At 39.1% G+C, this 13607-nt stretch overlaps 1 protein-coding gene across 1 annotated transcript in view; it reads right to left on the reverse strand.

Annotated features, from left to right (window-relative positions):
* Window positions 1–13556, reverse strand: part of AP3B1 (adaptor related protein complex 3 subunit beta 1) — a 138078-nt gene extending 124522 nt beyond the window's left edge. The window contains exons 1-2 of the mRNA XM_083403726.1: window positions 13409–13556; window positions 11200–11271 (exon numbers count right to left, since the gene is read on the reverse strand). The gene's annotated coding sequence lies outside the window, so the exon portion shown is untranslated. The remainder of the gene's footprint in view (window positions 1–11199; window positions 11272–13408) is intronic.
* Window positions 13557–13607: the final 51 nt, after the last annotated feature.

Here is a 13607-nt window from a genome sequence, read left to right on the forward strand (position 1 = left end):
CACTGCCACTGTCACATGCATTGTGGTTGTACTTGTGTTTGATCAAATTCATATTGGGAGTTATCCCACCTGTGCTCCAATCATCAGCCAGACCACTTCATTGTTGCTCAGGGAGCATATACCAAAAGGTAGCTTTCTGATTATAATGTTAATACCATGCCTCTGTGAAATAAAAGCTCATTGGGCTATCAGTGCATATCTGAAGTGGAAAAATATTGAAAGGTTGGTTAATAGAACAGTTATGGTGTTAAAACATGGTATAAAATATATATCTTAAGAGCACTAGCTGTTCACATGTACAGATTCTATGCATTAGTTTCTGATAAAGCATCAGAAATGTATTATGGTATTCATAGGAACCATGCCTGTAGAGATGGAGAGTAGGACACATTTTTTCTATTTCATTATTGTAGAAAGGGCCATCTATTGATCAGTTATTTACTCTTGCTAGATACTGAAAACACTTTCTAATAAATTCTAATTAAATCTTTTTCTTAATTAAATCTTAATTTTCTAATTAAATCTTTATCAACCTGTCTCCTGGTTGCAAATAGTGGCTTCTTGTACTGTGGTATAAATGTAAAGCATTTCACTCGCAGCCTGATCCTGTGCTGAGTTAGGTGCATCTCAGTCCATTGGTTTCCATGGGTATGAGGTGCTAAGTCTGCCCAGGATGGGGCTGTCAGTCTGTTGCCATGTCTAGCACTCTGAGCCCTCAAGGAAATGGCAATGCACAAAAGGGACATGGGTCAAGAGTTTGACAGCAGCATAGATTTATAATTGGCTTTACTTGTTTATTATGCAGTGCAATTATAATCTGAGCTGTCTCTTGTGGAATTCTTACTGAGAGGGAAATTATGTAGAAGATTTTGCAGCATTAATAAAGAGTAGCATGATTCATTTGTTTAAGATCAGACAATTAAAAATGCAACAATAGAAATGTCAACAGAACAACAAAATGTGTAATCTTGTATGGGTGTTTGCCTTGGAAACAGACAAAGGCTTTATTGGCATGCTTGAATAATCCATAATATCTAGATATTTTCCCTTGACCTAGTTCGCATAATCCAAATCAAAAGTGTCATCATATATTTACAATAGAGAGGGAAGCTTAGCTCTGCCTGAGCCAGGTTTAGACAATACATGTTGGCTTCAGAAGAAAAGATAATAAGTTAAGCTCTACTTGCTAAACTATCACTGTGTTCCTTCTTCCTTCTGAGCTGCAAAACCCTCAGTTTGCTTTGCAAAAAAGAACACTGGAGACATATACTATACTGCTTGTATAGTAATCTGATTAGAAATGTATTGTTTTCAACAAGCAGGAATGTGTGTAAGCATCCTGGAGCAAATTCAACAATCAGTTCCCTAAAGTCAAAGCAGCATTCAAGACAAAGAACAATTTTATTTTTCCACAAGCCTATGGTTACAATTGGTTACAACCAAAAATGGTTACAATTGAGAGTCCCATGGACTGCAAGAAGATCAAACGCATCCATTCTTAAGGAAATCAGCCCTGAGTGCTCACTGGAAGGACAGATCCTGAAGCTGAGGCTCCAATACTTTGGCCACCTCATGAGAAGAGAAGACTCCCTGGAAAAGACCCTGATGTTGGGAAAGATGGAGGGCACAAGGAGAAGGGGACGACAGAGGACGAGATGGTTAGACAGTGTTCTCGAAGCTACAAACATGAGTCTGACCAAACTGCGGGTTGCAGTGGAAGACAGGAGTGCCTGGCGTGCTCTGGTCCATGGGGTCACGAAGAGTCGGACACGACTGAACAACTAAACAACAACAACAACAACAACAACAACAACAACAAATGGTTACAATCCTGTGCCCACCTACTTGAGAATTTCTAAGTAAACATGCATTGGATTGGGGTGTCTCTGAACAAACTATGAGTCAAAGTGTACCAGCTGAAGGGACACAGGTTTTTTTTAACAAAAGTTCCCCCACAGCAGCAGAACATAAGATCTTCTGGTATATCCAACAGTATAACACCTCAGATACACTGGTGAAACACTCTGCTGGCAGACTTGTCAGTGGAATGATTAAAATGTGGTGGGGTCACAGACAACCCACAAATATGCTTACATCATATCCTTTCAATTCATGACCACATGCTCCACTTATATGATATTGCAGATATCAATACTGCACAGCCTGAAGTGACTGGATGCATAAAAACTGACTCCTTTCGGAATAAAAATTGTCTAGACCCATTTGTTTGATTCAAAACTTTACTTGCAGAACTTTATTCAAAAGGGAATGAAAACTTCAAAGATACATCCAAAAAATTCATAAAACATATGGCTATCGAAGCACAGGCTCAACATCTTTTTAGAAATAAAATAACTTATCAAAGCTGAAAAACACTGTTCTCCCCCTCACAGGCTTCATTAGTCTGAACTCCAGCTCCTAAGGCTGTTGAGCTCCTGGAGAGGCATCTTACTCCCACAGAGCCTCAGCCAAAACCCTTCCAAGACGGAGAAATTTGCAATTCACTACCTCTTGTGTTATCTAAGGTTAAAGACAAATGTGTTAGCTAGCAGAGAACAACAACAACAACAATAAATTATCAACCCATCAAGGAGCTCAGAGTCCTATTCTTGACTTCAATATAGCACCATGGAAAATCACCATGTTAAAGCCTTCAGTAATACACATTCAGGCATTCTCCGTTTCAGTGCCAATTAAACAATTACACTTAACATATATTTATCATAAACACCTAAGTGGTCGCTATTGGAAAAAGGATGCTAGACTAGAAGCATCCTCCTAATTCAACCAAATTATTTATTTCATTCACAAGCAAGGGAGAATTCTGGTGAACTGAAAGTAATGAGATGCAGAAAATGGCACAAGGTACAACACATTTCAGATGTGTTACAGGGCAGGAAAAAGTAATATTAGTTTTCTAGCTAAAACATGAATGCTACGGGTAACTACAAACTGCCTGCTGTGTGATGGCCAATCAAACCACCTGCATGGTAAACTGGCTGCTTGTTACCATTCCTCAGATGTGTCAGTGTGACACCATTTCACCTCCTAGCTGAAAACTGCATACAACCAGCTCCCTCCGATCAGTTGCCCTATTGTGAGTCTACAAGCAGCCTCTTGGCTCTCTGTGGTAACCCAGTAATGAAGAGGAAAAAAGGTGCAGAAAGGATACAGTCCAGAAACCAATAACATTTTGCAGAGAGTGAAACACTTAACTTATTTGCCCTAGTGTAAAATCTTTTCTAATATTTGATCATTCATAAATGGTTTCTGGATGGAATATAACAAATTGTCTGAGAATCAGATCTGTAAGCATTTGCTACACTCAAGTGCGCTTGTATATGAACGAGGTGAAAAGGCCAATAAATTATTTTCTTGGCAGATCAAGGATGAGGAATTTGAGAGATCTATTTTGGAAACAACACTAGATACACAGATGGTAATTTCAGACTAGCAGAAAATTAATCAAGCTTTTTTGTCACAGAGTCCTCGTACAGTTTGCCTCAGTGCAGTGTCCATACAGGGCTCAGTTGTGGGAGCTTGAAGCTTTCAGACATGCAAGTTTGTGCTTTTGTAATGCAGTTTCTCTTCTCAGCTTTGAAAGGAAATAGAAATTTATCTGTTCTAAAGGTCAGAGAGCTCTTTCAAAGCTTTTGCTTTCATAGGTGATGCGAGGGAAAAACTGACTAGCACAAAACCACATACAGTGGTACCTCGGGTTACATACGCTTCAGGTTACAGACTCCTCTAACCCAGAAATAATACCTCAGGTTAAGAACTTTGCTTCAGGATGAGAACAGAAATTGTGCTCCGGAGGCACGGCTGCAGCAGGAGGCCCCATTAGCTGAAGTGGGGCTTCAGGTTAAGAACACTTTCAGGTTAAGAACGGACCTCCAAAACGAATTAAGTACGTAACCAGAAGTACCACTGTAGTAAGAAAAGTATTGTATGTAAACCATAAGTATTTTCTAAACTACAAAAAATAGGAAACATATTAATGCAGAGATTGACCCTCAACGTGAGTGTCTTATTTCACCAGTCACAAAGTGAATCAAACTTTTAGATTTTTTCACAAGGATTCCTAATGCAAATGCACACAAGAAAGCACACACACTGGAAAAGATTAGCCATCTTGAATGTGTAACGGTGAGAATGCTGCCATCTATGCCAGGCATCCACAACCTTCGGCCCTCCAGATGTTTTGGACTACAATTGCCATCATCCCTGACCATTGGTCCTGTTAGCTAGGGATCATGGGAGTTGTAGGCCAAAACATCTGGAATGCCGCAGGTTGGGGGTGCCTGATCTACGCTGTCAAGGTCAAAGTGTTACGTAATGTCATCTAGACTGTCAAGGACAGGGGTGGGTGGGGGAGGAGAGAGAAACAAGAGAAAATGGAAAAAGACTAAGTGCTCTTTCACACATGAAGCCAATGTGAAGAGGCATAGCTCAGTGACAGAGCATCTGCTTTGCATGCAAAAGATCCCCTGTTCAATCTTCAGGTAGGTCTGAAAGTGTCCTCTATCTGAAATCCATCAGAGCCACCACTACCAGTCAGTGTGGACAAATACTGAGCTGAATGGACCAATAATCTGACTTCCTGTGTTGCAATATTCCAAACTTAACCAAATGTGAGACTGCAGTCATATATCAGCTTCGTAGAACAATATCATTGGTGTGTTTTTCACAAAAGCAAACTCCTCTTTTCTGACTGATGTTAATAGAAAATCCACTTTATCATTCTTGGGTTGCAGGTGTGTTTACTTTGATGACATGCAGTAGAAGTATGGTGAAACTAACGTATCAGACAAAATCTTAGCTTGAAATTCTTTGCCACAATTGTGCTTTTGACTCTGTATTAATCTGAACAGATCAAGTTTACTAAATGTATTTTCCAAAGGGAAGACTTCAGAGTAACTAAAACACATTCTAAATATTTAGTTACAAAGATTTCACAATGTAATAGTTTACTATATATTTAACAAACGGTACATACTGTTTTATTGTAAATAGAACTTCTAAGTGGTTTACAAAAATAAACATTAAAATTTTCTGTTAAAAACAGGAACAAAAAAAAATCAAAATAGAATTACAAGCAGGTTTAAGATAAAAACAGATGTTGACTTCCATGTGCTGGGAAAGACTTGCCTGAATTTTTCTTTCTGTAATTCCAACTGTGAGCACCAGAGGTAGATGTTTTCACAGAAAACATTAAAATTAACTTCACTTAATAATCACTGCTTACTGCCACTATTAACATTTCCCAGTTTACACTTTATGAACAGGAATATAGTCTGGCATTTACCTCTAAGACTGAAATCCCATATACTGTATTCACTAAACCAGGAATAGACAAGTGTAACATAAGATTGTATTATTGAGTCATTAACTTAGAAACATAGAATTGTATCCTTGGAAGAGACCAGGAGAGTCATCTAGTCAAATCTCCTGCAATACTCGAAGTTTTTGCCCAACATGAGGCTTGAACCCATGATCCTGAGATTAAGAGTCTCATGCTCTAATAACTGAGCTATTCCAACAATTAGTGCTATTAGTGATACATGACCACCATAGTCATCCCCTATAAAGACCAAAAAACAAACTATAGCAGGAATGCAATTCCCAACACATAACTGCACACATTGTTATTTTTATTGAACTTTTCTGCTACACACAAAAAATGAAGAGAGTGTGAGGCTAGTGTAACAAGATGAATCTGCATAAATGCAGTTGTTGGCTGCTAGATGGGACTGGTGAGAGTTGTAACCTATAATACGTGGCAGCACTTTTACCAATAAATAGTTTATCCTAATGTTCAATAGACATCTAGCCTCCTGTAACTTGAGCTCATTGGATCTGGGTCCTCATTACAACAGCCTGAGGTGGCTCCCACTCGTTGAAGAACTCAGGTTGCAGTTTCTATCCATAGCTCCAATGCTCAAATCAGCACACTATATAGGCAAAAAGCAGTTCTGTGGCACAGCATACCTGCACAAGCAAAGACAGAGACCTAGCAATAACATGGCCCCTGAAACACTGATCCAAGGGAAAGGGGTGGGCACAACGAAGTGCAGCAACTGCTTCTGCTCCTTAGACTGGGCGTACAACCATCTGCTCATGCCTGCACTGGTGTCTCCATGACAGACAATGGAGGAAGTGTCACTGCCTCATCAAAAGCTGATGGAACAGGCGGGGCAACAATCTCTTCTGGAGAGGTGGGACTGCACTTGGTTTCTGACAACTCCAGAGGTGGAGTTGTGGTGCGATAGGCGAACCAGAACCAGCTGCTGGCAGCTACAGTGGTGGAGCCTGTGCCTTGTACTGTGGGGATTGATGGGGAGATGGGACAAAGCGAGGGAAATTCCACATACACCCACCCACAAGATCGTCCCCAGGATCTCCTAACCCAGATAAAAAGCTTCCCAGCCCACTGGATCCCTTCCCAGTGTCATCTATTAATGCAGCTTAGAGCAGCATTAGAGATTTTCCCCTACTAGCTCTACATTGCTGACCCAGCTTCTGCTTGTGATCAACTGCAATCTAGATAGCTCTTTCACAGGTACTACTGCTAGGCCAGGAATTTCTCCATCCCATGCCTGTGCATTTTTGTCTTCTGCCTAAATGGAGAGTTTTGCAGTTGTTCCTGTGGAATTTCATTTTGTTAGTTTCATCACAGTTTTCCATTCCATCAAGCTTGATGAGGACTTTGAGGAGTTTTGCAACCAGCTATGAATCCTCATGACAGTATTATAATCGAGCCAGCATTTAGCCAGTTTGCTAATCAAAATATCATGGGGAACTTTGTCAAATGTTCTGCTGAAATCAAGATAAATTACATCCACAGCAGAGAGAGCACTATTCTATGACACTATTCTATGAATGTTTACTTGAAAGGAAGTCATCTGTCTCTTCCACATATTTTGCCACTTCATAGCCTTGCAATCTGCCTAATATAACCTATTATTTATTGGCCTTATCATCTGCTCAATATAAAATAGCTGAAATCTTCTCCTAGACCAGATAAACTAAATAGTTCAGTTTGCGTCATGTGGCGTATCATGAAAGATTCTTACAGCTATTTTCTGCATTTTATTTTTCCTTACTAGCTTTTATTGTACTCAAATAAAAGAAGTGGAAAATTTAGTAGTCAGCCAGTAAAACTTATGCTTCTGTTCAAAACAAGCACATGGTTGGAAGAGTTTAATTTCACCAGCTACATTTTATAATATTTATGCAGTTCTTTGTTTGCTGCATTTCATGTGCAAAAACAAATACCTAAGTAGCTTTTACTAACAGGAAAAGAGAGCAAATGAGGACACACATAAATGACACATTTCACCAGGTTTAATAGGGTTAGCAATCCTAACAACAAAGTTATTTTCTTCTGACCCTCCATTTGCAATTTGGGATGTAAATGTAATGTGGTCCATTCATATAAGGCAGTCACATGGGTTCCACTTCACTGGCATACCTGAGTGTTGTCACACACAATAAAGTACCTTCTTAGAACTTAGATCAAGTGTAGGCAACCTAAGGCCCGTGGGTTCCATGCGGCCCAATTGCCTTCTCAATCCGGCCCGCGGACAGTTGAGGAATCAGTGTGTTTTTACATGAGTAGAATGTGTGCTTTTATTTAAAATGCATCTCTGATGATGATCAAGGTGTCTCCCCTGCCAGGTAAGTTTATTTGTGGGGCCTGCCTGGTGTTTTTACATGAGTAGAATGTGTGCTTTTATTTAAAATGCATCTTTGGGTTATTTGTGGGGCATAGGAATTCGTTCATATATTTTTTTCCAAAATATAGTCCGGCCCCCCACAAGGTCTGAGAGATGGTGTACTGCCCCATGGCTGAAAAAGGTTGCTGACCCCTGACTTAGATAAAAAACCGACAAAGATAGCTAAAGAATTTGTTGCTTGAGGCAGTGATCTAGGTGAACACCTTCATTAAGCAAGAGTTACTGTGTATGTTTTTCAGGGTCTGTGTTAAATCAGTATACCTGGGAGCTGTAAAACAGAAGCAGGTAAACAGTTGCCACATGACAGGAGATGAAGTCAGGCAATGAGACTTGGATGGTAAGGGGACGATGGGTTGAAGGGCTGGAATGTGGAGGTAAATAGGGACTAGATCTTTGTCTCAGCCAGACCAAATATGACAAGCTAGCTGCCATAAAAATGGGGTTTGGGGCATATTGCACAAAAGCTGAAGTGTGGCTATTGACTTAGGTTATGTACGTTGTAAAGAATGTTCCTTTTAAATAAGCCAACTTAAGCATAATAAACAAAAGGTGCCCTCGATGTTACTAAGAAATTGTATTTTAATTTCCCCCGATCAAATTGGGAGTATTGTATGGAATACAGAATATTGTCTAATACCTCAACATACCAGGAAGAAATATGACTAAAAATGAGTATGTAATCTCATCAGTATCACAGCAGATGAAGATTTAACATGAGTATGGACATCAGTTTCTGCAAAGCACCATCAGATTGATTTACCTGTAATTTCTAGTGCCATTAGGGAAAGGATTGTGGGTTTACCTTATTGTAAATGTGTTATTTTTAGATACAGTGAAAAAAGGAGCACCCATCTTTTTGTTGTTTTTGTTTAGTCATTGAGTCATGTCTACAACCACAACAAAAAGATGTTGTGCTCCTTTTTTCACCCATCTTTGTTTTATTACATTGACTATATGGAGATGGACCTGCATGATAGGAACAGTGGCACATGCTTTATTATCAAGCCTATTTAACTAAAGGGAAGGAGCAGATTTTGATCTGAAATTAAGGATGCAATAAACCCTAGGCACACTGTTGGAGCAAGCCTCACTGAACTTAACGGGGCTTACTTCTGAATAAAATTCAATGCATTGGATTGGCCCACATAGCTTTAATGATAGATTATTAATTGCCTAAATACCTTTTTAGCTTGATTGCTTTTTGATTAGGCTACAATTACAACATGCAACCTAATCAAAAGGCAATCAAGCTAACAAGAAGGGAACTTGGGACAGAGCCATCATGGACAACTTTTGGATGCTTATGAATAAAGAGCATGTGCTTATACATAAAACCCCCACTGGGTAGGGTCCTCACCATGGAGGCCTGAGGCCCAAAGTTCTGATTTACATATGGGCTGAGCTAGCTGCAGCGCAGGGCCTTATAATCTAGGGAGGGCCTTGGCCTCTTGCAAAATAAAAAAGTAAACAGGCAGATTTTACTATTTAGGCCCAGTTGCTTAGTAATATTAAACATGTGGTGTATGAATCTATGACTGTATAACAGTTACACAAGTGCATACTCTACTGTTTAGTAAATTTCACAGAGGCTTTAAAACTACTCAGAATCAAATTATAAAGCAATACAAGTGTTCTGATCACTGCCTTTTATATCACTGTGAATCACTATTTAATTTTTACTTTTTGTGAAAAAAATAATGAATAAGCGCTATGAAAGTGGTGCTAGTAAATGAAAGCAACAACAACAACAAAAACACAGAAGGAAATACTCAAATGTTTAAAGCCAATCATGTCATATGGCTTTGTACACCAAGCAGAAACAGCCTTACATAATCCCTCATACAGAACATTCATGTTTACAAACAGAAGAAAATCAAGTAGACTACACTGAGTAGTCTGAGCAGACTGAATAACAACCAGTTTATATACAGAACACAGCCTCCGAAAGACCTTCAAGGAGAATTGTTGTCGGTAACTACCACTACAAGTACAGAAACAACTGGAGAAAGTGACAATGAAGTGGTAGGACCTACGGCCCAATAATTAACACAAGGTGCTGAAGGAACATACCATGAGATGGTTGTACCAAAAGAAGCAGTTCAAGCTCTTTACTGTCTTAAAGTATTGGAAAATAAAGCAAATTATCTGAATTAAAACCCTTACATTGCAGACACAAAAATACCAACGGTTCATGCTACTAGTGATTTTAGAGACAATAATGTCATAGGTTTGTGGTCCACATTAAATAGCAAGGAAACATCATTCTGGATTGAGAAAGGTCCATCGGAATGTCAGCACTGGGATGGACCTTTTACCACTTTGAAGCAAACATCTAAAAACAGAGTCTGGATCTGTTCAAAAAATTATTCTATTCCACCAAAGTAAATGGATAAACATACCCTCAAGAGTGGCTAGTGTATTCCCCCACAAAAGGAAGTGTCTACTGTCTTGTGCACAAACCTTTCTCTAACCAAACTACCTCAACTACAACTTTAGGTTCTACTGTATTTGATGATTGGCATCACACTTATCTTGTTAAAACCCATGGAAACTCTAAAAATCATACAAACTCTCTGCTAACATACTTAAAAAGAAAGTGTGCTCAAAGACTCACATAAAAACTCAAAGAACCAATCAAAGCAGGATTACTGGAGCTGCACGTACTTCAGCAAGTTATTGAAGTGATTTCCCTTTTGGGGGAACGTGGCTTGGCATTTCATGGAAATGATGAAACATTTGGTTCACCAGACAATGGTAACTTTCTTAGATTGCTTGAATTAACTGCCAGATTTGATCATTTCCTGTGCGCTCACATAAATCAATATGGAAGTAAAAGCTCTGGTCAGCTATCATACTTCTCCAAAACCATATGTAAATAGGTTATCCAGTTGATGGCTTATACAGTTCAAGAAGCAATACTGAGCAACATCAAACAGGCAGGTTATTTTAGTTTATCTGTTGATTCAAACCCTGATGTTTCCCATGTTGATCAACTTACTGTCATGGTTAAATATGTTTCTCCTAGCAATGGATTACTAGCTGAATGCTTTCTGAGTTTTTTGAACTGAAATACCACACCAGTGAAAGTATGGTTGAGCCAATACTGAACTACTTCACTGAACATATGATTTCAGTACATATGATTTCAGTAAATCATATGGCAATGCAGCTAATATGGCTGGAAAATATAACAGCATTCCACAAAATATTCTGGAAAGGAACAAGCTTGCAAAGTTTATTCCATTGCGCTGGACAGTCCCTAAATCGAGTTGGACGAACCACAGGTGACTTGTCCCTGGATGCAGTGATTTTTTTTGCCATAATAAATGAGCTTTATTGTTTTTTCTCATCTTCTGCAAATATATCAGCAATGCTAAAAAATTCTTGCCTCTTGAGTCAGACACAAGAAGGGAGGCTAACACCAAAGCTACTGCAGCTATTAGTGAAAGTTATGCTTACTTACATTGTTGAAGCCCTCAGACATATTTACTGTGATGAATCTGAAAAAGGAGATACTAGACGACAGGCTGAAAATCTGCAGAAAATGGAAGAATTTAAATTCATTTTCATGCTTTAGTTTTGGACACACTTTCATAAAGTTAGCAAGGCACTCAAAAGTTCACAAAAGCACATGTGCAAATATTTGCTGTTCACAACTGCAGTTCATATCAAACACTTGGGCTAATTTTGATGAAATTGAACAGCAAGCAAAATTCACTTTACCAGAGTACAAAACTGTCAAAAGAAAACAGACTGGGGGGGGGGGAGAGAATGATAGAACAGCATCCAAAGCCTGAGACAAACTTTATCCAAGAGACAAGTTTAGGGTAAATTCATTTATCCCTGTCATTGATGCTCTTGAAGCCAACCCAGACAGAAGAGCAACAGTGTAGCTGGCAATTTTTCATTTTTGGTGAACCTACAAACAACCAAGGAACACATTTACAACGGTGTTGAGATGTTGATGCAAGAGTAGACAATTGATGATGAACTCTTACACTTTCACCTGCACATCAAACAAGCTTACCTTGAAAACAGAAAATTTCAGCCACCAAGATATGTATAAAATATTACAGGAGAAAATTTGAACAGCTTTTCCAAATGTGGAAACAATTTTCAGATTGTTCCTGTGTTTAATGGTTACAAACTGTACTAGTAAAAGATCGTTTTCTAGACTAAAAGGGATAAACAATGATCTACCGTCAACAACGTCACAAGGTTGGTTGTCTGATCTAAGCATTTTCTGCATAGAAAATGACAAACAGTAACTTACTGATTTTAATGCTATAATTGATAAGTTTGCATCCAAAAGAGCACAAAAGAAACTGTTCTGACTTTGTATATAGTGCAATGTTATAACACAGCTATGATTCCCCTAAGAATGTTTTGTGTGGATGTCTTCATTAATTCCATACTTTAATAAACTTGTTATCAATGCTAAAATGTCAGCAATATTCTACTTTCATTGAGCAGTTAAAGGAGATAACAATGTTTCATTTCTCATGATCAGATGCTCTTAAGTTTCGGCCTCCCAAGGTCTCCTAACCCAGAGCCTCGAGTTGCTTTAATATGGGCCTGACCTCAAGCTGATTTTACCACACTCCACCACCAGCTGCATGTCATTTATTCCTTCCAACTACCCTGCTCATATTGGTCACAAATACCTATTCCCAAGGACAAAGTTATTCTTAAAATATAATCTGAAAAACAATTACAAATAGGGTTAAATTGGAGGGGAGGAATATCTGCAGCTCAATCCTATCCACATTTTACTCAGAAGTCATACTGAACTACCGGTAAGTGATGCCTGAAATAAAGGAGACTCTTTTGAAACAGTCATCCTGCAAAATTGTTGTCTACTTTTAAGACACTTTATGTTTTCTTGTGCACTATCCTATTTGACCCACAAGGAATCCAGTTGTATTTATTCCTAAGCAATATAAGACCAGAGCCTTAAATACATATGACCTCCAGAAAGGTTGTGGAGATAACTTCTTAAACTAAAGATTAAAACACAGCCACCACAATGGATGGTATTCAACTAAGTAGACCCACTGAAATTTATGAACATGACTAAGATCCATTGATTTCAACAGGTTTAATCTGAGTGGAACTTAGTTGAATACCACTCATTCCAATTCAGTATCACCACTGAAGTGTTTGTGAACAGCACTCAAGGAATCCCCATGCGTTACAAACAGAAAAAAGGAAGAACATCTGCCTCAGAAATAACTTTCTGACAAGATTCAGGTAGCTAGCCATGTTGGTCTGACACAGTCGAAATAAATAAAAAAATTGTCCAGTAGCACCTTGGAGACCAACTAAGTATATTCTGGATATAAGCTTTCGTGTGCATGCACACTTCTTCAGAAAGAAGCTTATACACGAAAGCTTATACCCAGAACACACTTAGTTGGTCTCCAAGGTGCTACTGGACATTTTTTTTTATAACTTTCTGACAGTAAGAGCTGTTGGACAGTGGAACGGACTTCCTTGAAGGTAGTGCACTCTCCTTCCTTGGAAGTTTTTAAGCAGAGGTTGGGTGGCCATCTTCCATGGATGCTCTAGTTGAGATTCCTGCATCGCGGGGGATTAGACTAGATGACCCTCGGGATGTCTTGCAACTCTACAATTCCAGGACCCTATGAAAAGTTCGCCCCTTTCTCTCCCACCTGTAAGGCGAGAACAAAACCCTTAAGAGAATAAGCGACTCTTCCATAGAAGTACACGAAGGATGGGACGGAGAGCAAGAAAAGGCCACCTCTCCACACACTTTCACCGCCCTCTTTTGAACCTCCGTCTCTCCTTCCGCCAACCCATCTCCCTTTCACCCTTCCATTTTAATCAGGTGCTGGCGCAGCTTTCTACGTC

This window comes from Podarcis tiliguerta, assembly GCF_965153285.1.
Source record: "Podarcis tiliguerta genome assembly, chromosome: 11".
Classification (NCBI taxonomy): Eukaryota; Metazoa; Chordata; class Lepidosauria; order Squamata; family Lacertidae; genus Podarcis; species Podarcis tiliguerta.